Genomic DNA, 17,759 nt, shown 5'->3' with positions numbered 1-17,759 from the left:
GAAAATGTAGTCCATCAACAAAGGAGGTGGCTTACAAAACACTCGTTCGACCTATACTTGAGTATTGCTGATCAGTTTGGGATCTATACCAGGTCGTGTTGACAGAGGAGATAGAGAAGATCCAAAGAAGTGAGGCGCGTTTCGTCACAGGGTTATTTGGTAAGTGTGATAGCGTTACGGAGATGTTTAGTAATCTCAAGTGGCAGACTCTGCAAGAGAGGCACTCTGCATCGCGGTGTAGCTTGCTGTCCAGGTTTCGAGAGGGTGCGTTTCTGGATGAGGTATCGAATATATTGCTTCCCCCTACTTATACCTCCCGAGGAGGTCACGAATGTAAAATTAGAGAGATTCGAGCGCGCACGGAGGCTTTCCGGCAGCCGTTCTTCCCGCGAACCATGCGCGACTGGAACAGGAAAAGAAGGTAATGCAGTGGCACGTAAAGTGCCCTCCACCACACACCGTTGGGTGGCTTGCGGAGTATAAATGTAGATAGTGTAGTGGCATTAGTGTGTGTGTGTGTGTGTGTGTCTTAGCTTTAATGAGATTTTACAGTTGCTGTCTAGACTAGTTCTTACTGGCTGCTTAAAGGCATATTAACCAACTAGTGGGCAGTGTTAAATTTGTACCAGGCACCAACAATATGCACTTTCAGGTAGTATTTCTCTACACTGTATAGCCCCTGAAGATGACGAAGGTAACCAGGCAACACGTATTTCGATAGTAAGTAGGAAAATGTTCACTTGACAAGCGAGGCTAACCATAAGAAAACGAATCTCCCTCGAAAACCTTTTTATTAGAATGTCTAGATTGTCACACATTCTTTATATGGGACGACCAGTTCCAACTTCACTCCGAGTTCATCGCGCGCGCTATCCACGCGGTCAGAGGCGCCTTTTCCTGGTTCGCGCGACGTGCGGCTTCCCCCGTCGGAGGTTCTAGTTCTCCCTCTGGCATAGGTATGTGTGTTGTCCTTAGCGTAAGTTAGTTTAAGTTAGATTAAGTAGTGTGGAAGCCTAGGGACCGATGACCTCAGCAGTTTGGTCCAATAGGAACTTACCACCACCACTATTTGACACGAACACGACTGCGAAGTTCAATAGAAACTGGTTGCCTAATATGAAAATAGTATAGCTGTCTAGACATTGTAGGAACAAGTCGTATACATTACAGAGATCGCGTATTCTACATAAGCTGTGTGATCAAATCTACTGAAACTCGACATAATGGGTAGAAAATTATGTATGAGGATACTAGGAGTATGTTACCACACCAGGAGTCTGAATACGTTGCTCACTAAAGCTAGATAATAGGTTAGGCGTAAGACACTTAACTCATACTTTGTAAGAGCATACACAATGCCTGACAAAAAAGTGAAGCGCACAGAAGAAATGGTCGGATATCAATATAACATCGTTACATATCATCATTGGGTATGTAAATGATTAGAGATGCAATTCTCCGTGGCAAACAAAACGGCTGCCAGAATGCATTAGCTTTGTTCGTGTTTAGTGTTGATACCAGGCTTGGTAGGGTATATGAGTGGCTTGCACAGCGTCAGAAGTTAAGGGATCGCCTTGAAGTACCAGGAGCTGCTGCTAATTGTATGGTACAGCGTTATCAGCACGCGTGAGATGCTGAAGCAGGTCATTGTTTGGCCGGATGGTCGAAGCGTACAACATCCAGATCTGTGGGGCACTCAGATATGCCAGTGGCGTCATGTTGGACTGCACATGGCTGGTACACTTGTCGTCAAGGTTCCCGTCGATAATGTTTGACCTCCGCAAGGGGGGATTGCCGTATTGTCCACCTAGCGCGTCGCAACCCATTCAAATGTCTACCTGCCATCCGAGATCAAGTAATGGATTCTGTGGTGTCACCGCCAGACACCACACTTGCTAGGTGGTAGCCTTTAAATCGGCCGCGGTCCGTTAGTATACGTCGGACCCGCGTGTCGCCACTGTCAGTGATTGCAGACCGAGCGCCGCCACACGGCAGGTCTAGAGAGACTTCCTAGCACTCGCCCCAGTTGTACAGCCGACTTTGCTAGCGATGGATCAATGACAAATACGCTCTCATTTGCCGAGACGATAGCATAGCCTTCAGCTACGTCATTTGCTACGACCTAGCAAGGCGCCATTACCAGTTTATATTGAGATTATAATTAATGTATCAACAAGAGCGATGTTCTCCAATTATGGATTAAAGTTAAGTATTCAATCAACTACGTTCTTTTCTTCATAGGATAATTACTTTACCTTGTTCCAGACCTCACGCCAGTCTGCGTGAGTTTAAATGCGTGCATTTCGGCCTCCTCTAGCAACACGGTGTTGGCTCTTCTGCCAACACATCAGATTCCCTGCAGCATCCTGTGTTATCCCGCGCCATTGGTCGGGGACTAGCAGCAACGGAATAGGATATTACGGTTCCATAGATAGGCTTTCGGTAACACTACAACACAGACGGTTGCGTGACGTAACGGGGAAATGTGTACTGTTGATGAATGGCGTTGTCCTGTGATCAGCGATAAATCACGATTCTGCATTGTTCTATTGTTCCCGTAAGCCAGTTTGGCAGCGTTCTACGGAGAGGTCCCAACCTTCCTATGTGTTCGAGAGGCATAGCGGTATCACTCCTGGCGTCATGGTGTGGGAAGCCAACATGTATGACTTCAGTTCATGGCTGGTAGTGATTGAAGGAAGTCTGACGCACAACGGTACGTCACGGACATCCTGGAGTCTTGCGTGTTATCTCTCATGCTACAATGTTGTGGTGACATTTTTCAACAGGAAAATGCTCGTCCACACATAGCACATATCTCTATGAACCGTCTGCCAGCTAGATCCCCAGATCTCTTGCCGACAGAAGACATGTGTGACTTAAGGACGCAAACTCTGCCCCAGTGCTCCTGTCGAGATGTCTGTTACAACAGATGTGGGCTAGTTTGTCTTAGGAATGGTATCATAAAGCCCAGCGGCTTTATGATACCATTCCTAACAGAATCTGTGCGTACATTCGGCCCAGAGGTAGAGTAACGTCATTAGAGATGGGCAAAACTGTTCTTTTCAGAGATCGGATCCGAACTGTTCACTCCCTGAAACGAACTAGGTCTTTTTCATGACTCACCACTCATTCACAATAGAAAATGAAGGCACATTGCCCTTTAAACTTGGTTTATTCCAGTACTATACCTGTATTTTGATCTTATTTGATCCTATTTTGAAGTAACACAGATAATGAGTAAGAATTTTGTATTGTTTATTGAAATTTCCACGATATGACAAAGTTTTTGATTATCGATTTATTTTGCACTATCGTGGTTTTTTGGGTGATCGGAAAATTTTGTAACTTGAGATTTACATTAACAATGTATTTGGCTATAATGTATTAAAATTTCATTAACCTCGTACAAATACATCCCAAGCCACATATTTTTAAAGTGAACGTTTCCTTCCTAAGACGCCCAAAATCGCAAAATCCGTACTACAATTAGAAAAAAAATATAAATTTGACTGTAAGACCAAAGTGCGGCATATAGCCTTATGCAGAATAAAACAAGGAAAATATTGGTGTATCACATTTTGCGATACGTTTATTGGTTCGCTCGTAATTAAAGTGTAAATTCGAGTGTCCATAATAAAAAATCCTATAGTAAGAGGAGTGGTCTGGAACCGCAAGACCGCTACGGTCGCAGGTTCGAATCCTGCCTCGGGCATGGATGTTTGTGATGTCCTTAGGTTAGTTAGGTTTAACTAGTTCTAAGTTCTAGGGGACTAATGACCTCAGCAGTTGAGTCCCATAGTGCTCAGAGCCATTTGAACCATTTTTAGTAAGAGGAGTCGTCAGGAACCTCATCTGATCAGTTTAAACAAATAAAAATAAAATAAAAACAAATGATGTATACATAACATAATTATGTAATATACATATCGGTATTAGTACGAAGAACAATATCCAGTATAGACGAACTCCGATGCAGAGGCGCTGAGTCAAGCTGGTCGAGCCGCGAGCTGTATTGCTGCGTGAGCTAAGACCGCAGAGACCAGAGTGACACCTGAGTTGCTTTGTTCAACGCTCTGGCTAGAGTCGAGAACGGTGGGGTGAGCGTTGAGCGGGTGAGTTCTGAGGGTGGGGGGAGCGGTGAGCGGCCACCAGTCACCCGCTCCGAGACAAATCCTACGCTCTCTTGCGAGCAGGTTGTTGCAAGTAGTTCTTATGTTCTCCACTAGGAGGCTCTGTTTCCTGTTGCTTGCATCAACTGCCCAGAGGGCAGGACGTGCGACTGAAACGATCGCCGACGGAGTGCGATGCTAAGGTGCGCCAGACACTGCACGCGGCAGAAGAAGCACAGAGACGGCACGGGATATGTGAAACACAAAATCCAATGGGGCACTGCACAATGCAGGCAGCCAAGGCAGAAGCAGGGCAGAGGCCGGCGCCGGCTGTGTTGTGTGGCGCGCAGTGTGCTCTGACCAGCAGAGGCCCCGCTGATATGCTCCGTCTCTCTCTCTCTCTCTCTCTCTCTCTGCTGTGGGAAACGTTTGGAGCTACCGTTCTATTTTTCTGAATCACTGATTGTTCACTCCTTTGAAAGATTCAACTCTATAAAACAGTTCAAGAGCGGATCCCCCATCTCTAAACGTCATAGTGACACATGGGATAATACTGCCTTTATTATGTAATCACTGAGATAACGTTACGTACCCTCTCAACACGTTAAGTTTCATTCCGTTTCCTAATTCCCATCTATGTGTTTCACATTTCTGGCAGGAACTGTAATCCACTTGAAACAACTTTCCTGCGGTTTTCATACACTAGTGACTGAGAGCTATGCACAATCGGCACAAGAGATAACATGGAACAAGAAAGGAAGGTTGGTGCCAGTAAACTATTATGTAGATTTTCCCCACAAACATTAACTTCGTAGCCTCTGAAAATAATAGAACACCCTACTTTGAATAGGCACACGATTAAGACACGCCCAAGAATATGCCACCTCATTCGTGACAGCACATGGTTGTGAACAGAGAGTACGTCCATGTCTACATACATATTCCCGAAGCCACCGTTTTGTGCATGGTCTAAGGTACCCTGTACCGCTGTTTCTCATTTCCTTTCCTGTACCACTCACAGATAGAGCAAGGAAAGGCTACTATTCATATCCCCTCGTACAAGTCCTAATTTCTCCTATCCTGTCTTTGTGCTTCTTACGCGAAATGTAAGTTAGCACCGGTCGAATCATTCTGCAGTCAGCTTCATAAATGCCGGTACTCGGTACTCTGTTTTCTCGACAGCGTTCCTCAAACAGAACGTCACCTTCCCTCCGTGGATTCCTATTTAAGCTCCCGAAGCATCTCCGTACTGCTTGCGTGTTGTTCGAACCTACCAGTACCAAATCTAGCAGCCCGGCTCTAAATTACTTCGATGTCTTTCTTTAATGCGACCTGGCATGGATCCAAAACACACTAACAGTTCTCAACAATGGACCGCACTAGTGTGCTATATGCGGTCTCCATTACAAATGAACCACGATTTCCTAAAATTCTTCCTATAAACGAAACTCGACCATTCGCATTCATTACACCAGTCCTTACATGCTCATTTCACTCCATATTACATTGTAACATTACGCCTAGATATTTAAGCAACGTCACTGTGTCAAGCAGCACTGTACTAATGCTGTACTCCAACATTATGGGTTTGTTTTTCCCGCTCATCTGCATTAACTTACAATTTCGTACTCTTATAGTAAGCTGCCATTCATCTAGTAAGCTGCCATTCATCATACCAACTAGATACTTCGTCTATCATGTATCCTCCTACAGTCACTCAACGATGACAGCTTCCGTACACCACAGTGTCATCAGCAAACAGTCGTGAGATTAATCATCTTGAGGTTGAAGCACTTTTTTGTCCGTGTTTGCTTTAACAATGAAATGCCGTAAGGTCGTTGCTCACCCTCTCCGTCAGATCATCTACACTACTTGCCATTAAAATTGCCAAGAAGAAATGCAGATGATAAACGGGTATTCATTGGACAAATATATTATACTAAAACTGACATCTGATTACATTTTCACGTAATTTGGGTGCATAGATCCTGAGAAATCAGTAACCAGAACAACCACTCTGGCCGTAATAACGGCCTTGATACGCCTGGGCATTGAGTCAAACAGAGCTTGGATGACGTGTACAGGTACAGCTGCCCGTGCAGCTTCAACACGATACCACAGTTCATCAAGATTAGTGACTGGCGTATTGTGACGGGCCAGTTGCTCGGCCACCATTGACCAGACATTTTCAATTGGTGAGAGATCTGGAGAATGTGCTGGCCAGGGCAGCAGTCCAACATTTTCTGTATCCAGAAACGCCCGTACAGGACCTGCAACATGCGGTCGTGCATTATCCTGCTGAAATGTAGTGTTTCGCAGGGATCGAATGAAGGGTAGAGCAAGGGTCGTAATACATCTGAAATGTAACGTCCACTGTTCAAAGTACCGCCAATGAGAACAAGAGGTGACCGAGACGTGTGACCAATGGCACCCCATACCATCACGCCGCGTGATACGCCAATATGTCGATGACGAATACACGCTTCCAGTGTGCGTTCACCTCGATGTCGCCAAACACGGATGCGACCATCACGATGCTATAAACATAAGCTGGATTCATCCGAAAAAATGACGTTTTGCCATTCGTGCACCCCGGTTCGTCGTTGAGTGCACCATCGCAGGCGCTCCTGTCTGTGATCCAACGTCAAGGATAACCGTAACTATGTTCTCCGATCTGATAGCCCATGCTGCTGCAAACATCGTCGTACTGTTCGAGCAGATGGTTGTTGTCTTGCAAACGTCCCCATCTGTTGACTCAGGGATCGAGACGTGGCTGCACGATCCGTTACAGCCATGCGAATAAGATGCCTGTCATCTCGACTGGTAGTGATACGAGGCCGTTGGGATCCAGCATGGCGTTCCCTATTACCCTCCTGAACCCACCGATTCCATATTCTGCTAACAGTCATTGGATCTCGACCAATGCGTGGAGCAATGTTGCGATACGATAAACCGCAATCGCGATAGGCTACAATCCGACCTTTATCAAAGTCGGAAACGTGATGGTACCCATTTCTCCTCCTTACACGAGGCATCATAACAACTTTTTAGCAGTCAACGCCGGTCAACTGCTGTTTGTGTATGAGAAATCGTTTTGAAACTTTCCTCATGTCAGTACGCTGTAGGTGTCGCCACCGGCGCTAACCTTGTGTGAATGCTATGAAAAGCTAATCATTTGTCTTCTTCCTGTAGGTTAAATTTCACGTCTGTAGCACGTCATCTTCGTGATGTAGCAATTTTAACGGCCAGTACTGTATGTACGTGGGCGTGCTAAAAAGTAATGCCTCCGAATTTATTACGTGAAACTCTTAAAGCTTTTTAAGTAAAACAGACGTTATTAACATTCTCATCTTCAGTCTTCATGTCGATATAATTGCAGCGCTCTGCTGGCAGAGGGCTCCGAATTCTGGCGTTTAACAGCGCGGTGTAACGTAACTATGTTAATGCGTGAGCAACAGCTCCCTGTAATCGAATTGTTCGTCCACACATGGAGCACCCTAGACGTTCAAACAGACGCCTTGGGTTCATTTCATCGACCATCTTCCCTGCAGTACCAACTTGGCTCCATTCAACTTTCAACTGTTTCCAAAACTTAAAGAACACCTTCGAGTTCACTTTCATAATGATCATGTGGTGCAAGCAGAGGTGAGGTTGTGGCTCCATCAATAAAGTCAAACATTCTACTGTGACAGTGTCAACGACTGTTTCCTTGTTGGGAGAAAGATATTGGTCACCAGGGTGGCTATGCTAAGACATAAAAAACTTGGCATGAAGAATATTGGTGTAAATGTTAGTAACATTTGATTTACTTAAAAAGTCTTAAGACTTCTCATATAAAAAATCTGCCGCATTACTTTTCGGCACACTCTCGTATATATTAAATATCACATTTCCCTGGGGCGCTCCTGGCGATACCCTTGTCTCTGATGAATTGCCGACGAAGGTAACGTACTGGTTTCTGTTACTCAGAAAGCCTTAGAGCCACTCCCATATCTGGGTACGCAGTGCATATGCTCGTATCTTTGTTAACAGACTATTGCAAAGATTCACGATTCGTGGATCATATTCGAGGCAAACTGATCGGATGTCGACCGTGTCAGCATGCTTGTAAATAAGATACACTGTCTCTATGAAAATATGGCTGCATACTTGACATTTACATCAGTGGATATTTTAAGCTTAATCTGCAACAAAATTTGATGAATGTAACCCAGACACACACATACCCATAAATTCATCTTTGGAGTACTAGGTGGTGTCATTTAGGAATGATTTCAATTCTTTTCTTGATTTTCGTTATCTTCCAGCACCTTCATTTTATAAGAGAGGTTTTCAATTATTTTTATGGCCGCATATTTTGCTTGTTTCTAAAGGAAAGTAAGATTAAGCTGTGAGAGTAGGTGCTGCAAGCTGATACATATAGAGTACATGTGCATCAGCAGGAGATGCACCTACCGGGAGAGTTGCTACAGTCTCCGCAGTAACGGAGAGGTTCAAATCTCGTTAACTTGAGGTCTATCACGAAAATAAAGATATAAATAAACAAATTAGAAGCTAAACCAGAAGACTACACGAACAGTAAATTGCGGTTGATCTTCAGCATAAATCAAAACAAAGTGTGTCTTATAAAAGAAAAGTTGGCTTGAACAAGAGGTCCATTGTTCCACCATTCCTGAGCGGTACGGAAAAGCGCGGAAGATACCTATGTTGGAACTAAAAAATAAAGACTAGGGCTTCACGTTCCGTTGAAGACGAAGTTATTAGGTACAGCTCACATGCTTGGAGTGGGAAAGGGTGTCAGATGCGTCTGTCTCAAAGGAATCGAGCGGCGTTTGCTGAAGTGATTGAGAAAACCAGCGAAACCCAAAGCTGAACTGGTATTTGAACCGCCACCTCTCCCCTCTCCCTCCCACTTCCCCCTACCACCAAGTAGGAGTAAAATGTCTTTGTTACAATTAACTCGGTTGGTTATAATGATCATTGGGAGTGTCAGCGCTTGTGGAGTAACAGATCCCGCCCGGAAATATCTGACGTGACAAGGATGGTCAGTGTACACTTGGGAGGTCTAGCGCAAAATGTGGAGTATGCTTTGGCGGAAGCGATGAAGTGCAGTGAGTGTAACCGACTGCAAATCGAGGACATACTCCGTTTCTTTAGGAGGCTGACTGAAGTAATGATGACAGAATAGTACCCATAATCGATCACCAACCTCTTGTTTGGAGCCGAGTGAAAAGCTTCAACGAAAGAGGATTCTATGACGTTTCCGGATGAAGATCTCTTGACGCCCGCTATCGGACGGAGAACTACAGCTGATCTGTACTGCACAGCAGAGACTACTACTCGGATAGCATTACATGTGTGGATAGAGGCTTTTTAGGTTAGTAAAATCTCTCTTATGCTCTATTGTGACCGTACGAAACTACAGTCATTTGGCCATAACTGTGTGTTCTTTGATGGTTCATTGGCCTTACAAAATACGAAATATTGGTTCAAAAATGGTTCAAATGGCTCTGAGCACTATGGGACTCAACATCTTAGGTCATAAGTCCCCTAGAACTTAGAACTACTTAAACCTAACTAACCTAAGGACATCACACACACCCATGCCCGAGGCAGGATTCGAACCTGCGACCGCAGCAGTCCCGCGGTTCCGGACTGCAGCGCCAGAACCGCTAGACCACCGCGGCTGGCTACGAAATATTACTTCACATTGTTACATGAATGAATAAAAAGATTAACTTAAGTTGACAGAATCCCTTGCCACAGGAGTGCTTCGTAATTTACAGCTGTCACTGACTATTAAAGGATTACTTGATGATCTAATTAACAAATGGTTCACTTGAACTACCGCGCTCCATATTTACAAAAGTCTGTTTCGATCTGGGGGTTAAATAACGCTTTGCTTCCATTCGATATTGCAGGCTGTTTCAGCTGTGGTCACAAACTGGGACAGCACTTCCATGCTTGGCTCCGTACTGAGCTCCGTGCGAGGGTGCTGCTGTGCTGAGGGCCGTGCCTTCTTCAGCTTCTCCCATTCGTCGTTGCGGATTGCAGCGAGACATTACTAATGCCTGTGGTAATGATATACGTTGCTGACTTTGGTGTGGCGACGTGATCTTTGGGGAAAACACAGGCTCGATATAAACTACGAAGTATAGTCATAGAGTTTCATTTATCACCCCGCAAAAAATCAAATTATGCTCACAAAATATGATGACGGTGTTATCCTTCCCTATACATGGGCTGAGCAATGTGATACATTTCCCGCAACGCTGTAGAACTTGGCAGAGAGCTTCGTTGATGGAGCCTGCACCTTCGCTTTCAGGAAATTTGAAAATTTCGTTGTTGTATTTTGGAAATGCCTTCCACATATCGGTTTCTTAACCCAATGAAAGAATAAGGAGTCACTGTATGCCTTCTGAGAAGAATAGAAGGAATGACGCAAAAGCCCAAAGAAGCAGCACGCATAACTGTGTCGTACGTAGAATGAGCTTGAGCATTGACGGGGGGCAAAAGGACTCTGTTTGGCAAGTTCCGAGACGCTTTATGCTGGTAGCCCTCTGTGACACCTTCAAGAGGTATCGGTAATATGCTCCTGAGACGATTTGGCGCTTACAAGCATAATGTGTTAGCACCACATCACGGTAGTCTCAAAAAGAACTAACGAGGCTATCACGTTAAAATTTGTGGTACATGCAAAGCTTGGCCTGAAATGAAAGTAACAGAAGTGGGAGCTCCAGGTGGTCAAGCGTTTATGGTGCGGGTCGGGCGAGACATGAGTCATTTACAAGGGACGTAGATAAGTAATGCAACATTTTTTTTAAAACCAGATTGGTTTTATCCAAGATTCCTGTAAACCGTAATATTTCCCACTCTTTTGGCTACAAAACCCTGTTTTTTAACACGATCGGCCTTACGCCACATTACTGCGAGGGCCTTACGTTCACGTCGTATCACCCAACTGGTCGACGTCGGAGCAACGTCTTGTTGCATCAGTAACGCCTCTATCATCTGCTTACTGCGTCTCGCTTGGTGCATCCTTCATTGGGCCAAACAGCTGCAAGTCGCAACCTGCGAGATCCAGGCTGTAGTGTGGATGAGAAAGAGCAGTCCAGAGACACCCAGTTGAGCAGTGAGGTATTCTGTTTTGATCCGTCACTTCGAAAGAGAACATTGGAGGAGTCAGAGCTGTGTGCGAACGGCGAGCACGCTGGAGATCGGACACGTTTGCGCGACCTTGTTGCGACGATGACAGACGCCTCGCCCAACAATTCAGCGTGCTTTTCTTCGCTGTCAGATCTCCGTAGACATTCCTAAGGCGCCTATGAATGTCAACGATGCTCTGGTTTTCCGCCAAAAGAAACTCAGTGACAGCTCTCTACTTGAAACGTACTTCTACCCCCGTTACAGACGCCGTTTTGAAGGCTACCAGTCGCGTCGCCACTTATCGGAACTTCATGAAATTATAGGGGCTGAAGCGGGAATATTTCACAATGTACGTCAACAAATTCTGCAGTTTTTCCATCGAAATTGGTTAAGAAAATTATTTTGTTGCATAACGCATTGAACACCCCTCTTTTGTTAGTGTACTTTTCACACAGCGGTTGGCGCAGCGGAAAGAGTATGGAACGGTAAACAGAGGGTCCTGGTGTCGAGTCTCTAGTCGGACACACGTTTCCCTTTTTTATTTATAATTTTTACCTTACTTACACTGAAAATAAATTGAAATAATGCTCAGTATATTTTATTTATTAATATTTTCATAACGGGCATGAAAAGGGAAAGAAAATTTTGGACTGCGAATAAATTTCCAGGAAGGAATTGTAAGGTGTACGGTACATGAGGACTTCGTATATAAAATTAGATACTTTAATTTTTTTCAGTTGATGATTTACACGTACTGGAGCGACATCCATCGTAAAAACAGGAAAAGCGAAAATTTCCTTGGCATTTGCATAGGAAGCTATTTTTCGCGTGAAACTGCAGAGGCATATTCGAAAGTCAAAATGAAAATGATAGAATAGAAAGGCCAGTATGATCTAATTACAGTCTCTTCCTGGAAAACTATTTGCAGAATCTTCATGGACACTAAGTGCTATCCTTTCTTGGGAATGTATATGTAATCTGAATTTTTCCTTAGCTTTTCCTTTTCGCCGTTTTTTTCAAAATGTTAATAAATACAATAGACTGATGATTATTTAGCTTTATTTGCAGTGTACGTAGCGCAAAAGCTGAAAACAAATTACGCATATGGACTCGATCCAATGACCTTCGGATTACCGTTATGCTGTCTACAGCTGCGCCGAACGCCGCAGAACTGCAGAAATAAACCAGAGAACTATTAAAAATTATGTAGCTTTATTACTTCGAGAAGGTGATTAAAACATCACCGCCGTTGTAACTTCCATATCAGGAGACCGGAACAGATCACCCGTATTAAATAAATTGTGGAGTTTCCGTCATTTCATGTCGGGATGGGTTGGTTGATTCGGGGGAGGGGACCAAACAGCGAGGTCATCGGTCCCATTGAATTAAGGAAGGATGGGGAAGGAACCATCCAGGCATTCGCCTGAAGCGATTTATGGAAATCATGGAAAACTTAAATTAGAATGGTCGAACTTGGGCCGGAGCCGTCGTGCTCCAGAATGGGAGTCCAGTGTGCCAACCACTGCACCACTTGGCTCGGTTTCACCTCAGGGAACAAAAATATAAAAACTGTGTTAGTGTCCGACGTGAGGTATCAAAATTAATCTCACCAGTTAACGGTATTAATGTTTTGTGGTTAAGCTTCACTGACCTGAAGGCTTCGTCCTTGTGGCCGGGACGTCATGGTTATCTCACTAACAAGGGAACCTCCCCATCGCACCCCCCTCAGATTTAGTTATAAGTTGGCACAGTGGATAGGCCTTGAAAAACTGAACACAGATCAATCGAGAAAACGGGAAGAAGTTGTGTGGAACTATGAAAGCCGGCCGCGGTGGTCTAGCGGTTCTAGGCGCGCAGTCCGGAACCGCGCGACTGCTACGGTCGCAGGTTCGAATCCTGCCTCCGGCATGGATGTGTGTGATGTCTTTAGGTTAGTTAGGTTATGTAGTTCTAAGTTCTAAGGGACTGATGACCACAGATGTTAAGTCCCATAGTGCTCAGAGCTATTTTTGAACTATGAAAAAAATAAGCAAAATATACAAACTGAGTAGTCCATGCGCAAGATATGCAACGTCAAGGATAGTGTGAGCTCAGGAAAGCCGTGGTCCCGTGGTTAGCGTGAGCAGCTGCGGAACGAAAGGTCCTTGGTTCAAGTATTCCTCTAATGAAAAGTTTAATTTTTTATTTTCTGTTTATGTGACAACCTCTTATGTTTTCATCACTTTTTTGGGAGTGATTATCACATCCACAAGAAAACCTAAATCGGGCAAGGTAGAAGAATCTTTTTACCCATTCGCCAAGTGTGCAAGTTAGGTGGGTCGATAACATATTCCTGTCATGTGACGCACATGCCGTCATCAGTGTCGTAAAGAATATATCAGATGTGTTTTCCTGTGGAGGAATCGGTTGACCTATGACCTAGCGATCATTGTTTTCGGTTCCTATTGGAGAGGCACGTCCTTTCGTCTACTAATCGTACGGTTTTGCGGTGCGGTCGCAAAACACAGACACTAAACTTATTACAGTGAACAGAGAAGTCAATGAACGAACGGACAGATCCTAACTTTGCGGAAATAAAGAAAGTGAACTTTTCGCTCGAGGGAAGACTTGAACAAAGGACCTCTCGTTCCGCAGTTGCTCACGCTAACCACGGGACCACGGCGCTCCTGAACTCGGACTCTCCTAGATGTTGCCTATCTTGCACGTGGACTGCTCAGTTTGTGTATTTTGCTTAGTTTTTTCATAGTTCCACACAACTTCTTCCTGTTTTCTCGATTAATCTGTGTTCAGTTTTTCAAGGCCTATCCACTGTGCCAACTTATAACTAAATCTGAGGGGGGTGCGATGGGGAGGTTCCCTTGTAAGAAACGCGGCTACGTGGACTTCCCGACCATGGCGTTTCCGACACTGTTGTAGGTGCACACGTTCTGTGGCACTTCCGACCAACCGGTTTTGCGTAATATATGTCGACACCGGAAGCACAGAAGAGGAGTCGAAGGTATTTATTTATTTATCGTATTGCAATACATACACAAAGATAACAAAACTACTACACGTCAACATTTAAGCACAGCTCTCCAGCATATAATAACACAAACAACAACAGCTATAGATGGATATCCAGGTCTTTTATGTATAACATCACTCGTCACTGTGAGGAAATCTTCGAAAGGACTTCTGTCGGCACGTGCGGGACATGTCGATACAACATGAGCGACTGTCTGTCGTTCCGCGCTACAGTCACACGATGATGATGAAGATTTGCCCTACTTGTAGAGAGTGTCTGCACATCTACCATGGCGCGGTCGTATGGGGCTGAAGATAGTCCAAATCGCCCGAGGCTGATCGAATCCAGGGGGTTTCTTCCGGATGCAAGGCAGCTTCAGACATTGTGGGGAACGGTTTTGTTGCCAGCAGCGTTTCCATTCATCGATGGGATTGAATTCAGTTTCCATGAGAGTCTTGGCTGTGATGAGAGGGGGTTGTCTAGATCGTAGACTTTTTCGCTCCGCGGGGAATACGTCGTCCATTATTGGAAGGTCGATGTTGTTAGCAATCTCCCGGTATTCAGGCAGTAGCGCGCTCTACCATCTGGTATCAGCACGTGGAATGGGACTCAAGATAGGTAGCCAGTATGTGGGAGTAGATCGTATTGATCCGCAAACAATGCCCATGGCCTCGTTAAATTGTACGTCTATCTTTTTTACGTGTGGGCTATTAAGCCAGACAGGCGCACAGTGCTCATCTGCTATCAAGCCGAGTGCTGATATCCAGAGAGCGTCTGCTGACGATCCTCAAACAGTGCTGCGGAACTTATGGAGAATGCTGTTTCTGGTTTTGAAATTAGCTGACATTCGTGTCAAGTGCGGCTTGAAAGAAAGTGTCCTATCTAACGTGATCCCACGGTATTTTGGGTGAATATTATGATGAAGTTTGTCTTCTTCGAAATAGACATCGCGGGCTCTATGTGCCAATCTATTGGACTGAAAATGAAATTTCTGTTTCATTTGAGTTTGGTTGTAACCTCCATTTGCGGAAATGGTGGCTTAGAATTTCTTCAGTTCTTTCAGAAGTTTTGTGTTAAGTGTAGCTATAGCCCAGTCGCGTGCAAAGCCAAACTTTCTGAACCGTGTTGAGAGGGACATCAGACATATATAGATTAAACAAGAGAGGCGCAAGGGCGGATTATTATGGTAAGCCATTATTCAAAATACTTTTCGCCAGCTAGTATATTCTTCTGTAGTTACAGTAAATCCTTCCAGTTAACATGTTGACAATTAGTTTTCTTGTCCTTTTGCATGGGACAAGTTGCAATAATTTATGAAGCAGTCCATGCCTCCAAATGTGTCATATGCTGCAATTAGATCGAACGAATGCAACTGATCTTTTCTGCCTCATTTGATAGCCTGCTTCAATTAATGTTGTTAAAGATAAGACCTAATCAGCACAGCTGCGTCCTGGACGGAATCCAGCTTGTTCAAGAAGAGTTTCTGAGAGATTAATGGACTAATCCAATTGAACAGAATTCTTTCAAGGAACTTATAAATAGTGCTCGATAGTGCGACTAGGTGGTGGTTCTTAGGCTGGTCTGGTGCTCTCCTGGGTTTGAATACTGATACGATTTTTAGTGCTTCTTTTCTGGTGGTACTGAACCGGATGTCATAATGTCAGAGAAGAAATCCGCCAGCCATCGGTTTGCGTAGTTCCCACTATGCAGGAGAAATTCTGGGTGGGTTATGTCACTGCCCGGTGCCATTCCTTTGGTGTTCTTGATGTGGACAGTAGATGTTACGCAATCCTATTAGCTGATATATGACTGTTGTTCCTTACTTAGTAATGACTATGATGCTCTACTTGGCATTTGAAAATTGAGTGACCCAAGAGTCTCTGTCCATCTAATTCGTCTAGCTGTATTGAGGCTATGAAGTAGGCTACCCGCTATTTTCGGGTCTCCACTATTTAGAAATTCATCATACCATTTCTCAGTAGTTCCAATCTGGAATATAATATGTAATTCTTCAGGCTTTCGTCACCGTTGTCACTGTAGTTAAAATCTTCTGAGTTATTAGGCCGAGTCATGTTTCTACTAAAACGATCGCCGGTCGTACTGGTCGAGCGGTTCTAGGCACTACAGCCTGGAATCGCGCGCCCGCTACGGTCGCAGGTTCGAATCCTGCCTCGGGCATGGATGTGTGTGATGTCCTCAGGACGTCGATTATTTTAGTAGAAATATGACGCGGCCTAATAACCCAGAAGATTTTAACTACACTGGAATATATTGCTTCCGGTAGCCCCTAGGGATGGCCTTCTTTGTGCACGTATCATGGTTCGAACAAGCCTTTCCCAGTTTTTTGCTATTGGGGAATCCAACCAAGACAGTTGTCCGTACGTTTATCAAATACATCCCACATTGTTAGTTCCATCTAGGTCGTGGAAGGGATGAAACGATGGTCCCTATTTCGATTAAGATTGGACGGTGTTGGCTCTTTGGGAAGGCTTGTAATACGAACCGCGGACTTAGGATAGGTAACGAAGTTCTTCTTGTTTTACTTGGTCTCCTCCCAAATAAAATTAAAACACCTATGAAAGATGAAGAAAAGAAATAAATTTTGAAATCAGCCGCAATTGGTCATTGAAATGATTTAGTGGTGACAAGCGAAAATTTGTGCCGGACCTGGACTCGAAACCAGATTTCTCGCTTTACACTGCCGGTCGCCTTAACCGCATCAGCTATCAGAACAAGCTTGCTGTCAAACTCAAATTCCCAGTTTGTCAGCCTACTTACGTAGCGCACCCTGTCAACTACAACCGAAACGATTACGACGATCGCTTGCATAAAGTGGGAAATTCCGGTTCGACTCCCTTTCCATCATAAATTTCCACTTGTCGCTATTGTATTCATTTCAATGCCCAATTGCGGATGATGTCAGAATTTGTTTCATTTCATCATCTAACTGTATGGCAGCGGGATCGAGAGTGGTGTGTGTTCCTTCGAACATCCCTGAAAAAACAGTAACCACACTTATATAAACATAGGAAACACTTTCTTCCCATCTGAAAAATGAGATAACTGGACAGACACGAAGTCTGCAGTATTAGACTATGGAAAGGGTACAATCAAAGCTATGAGAACAGTGTTACCCGAAACATCTCTCTCTGGTTGCAATTTTGTGCTTCAAGCAATTTCTGGCAGAAAATGCAAGAACTGGGATTAGCGGAAGAACACAAGAATAAAGAAGACGTCTGATTGTTTTGGGGCATGTGTGTTGCAGTGGCACGTCTTCCACTGAACAGCGTTAGCGAAACGTGGACGGTAATAAAAGAGCAAATGCTCAGTGAAGAGGAGGTCACGCAGTTCACAGAATATACAGGCTGAGTCACCTAACGTTACCGCTGGATATATTTCGTAAACCACATCAAATACTGACGAACCGATTCCACAGACCGAACGTGAGGAGAGGGGCTAGTGTAATTGTTTAATACAAACCATACAAAGATGCACGG

The sequence above is a fragment of the Schistocerca nitens genome, chromosome 8 (genome assembly GCF_023898315.1).
Source record: "Schistocerca nitens isolate TAMUIC-IGC-003100 chromosome 8, iqSchNite1.1, whole genome shotgun sequence".
Taxonomy (NCBI): domain Eukaryota; kingdom Metazoa; phylum Arthropoda; class Insecta; order Orthoptera; family Acrididae; genus Schistocerca; species Schistocerca nitens.
The sequence above is the reverse complement of the archived record's forward strand: the minus strand, read 5'-3'. Positions refer to the sequence as shown.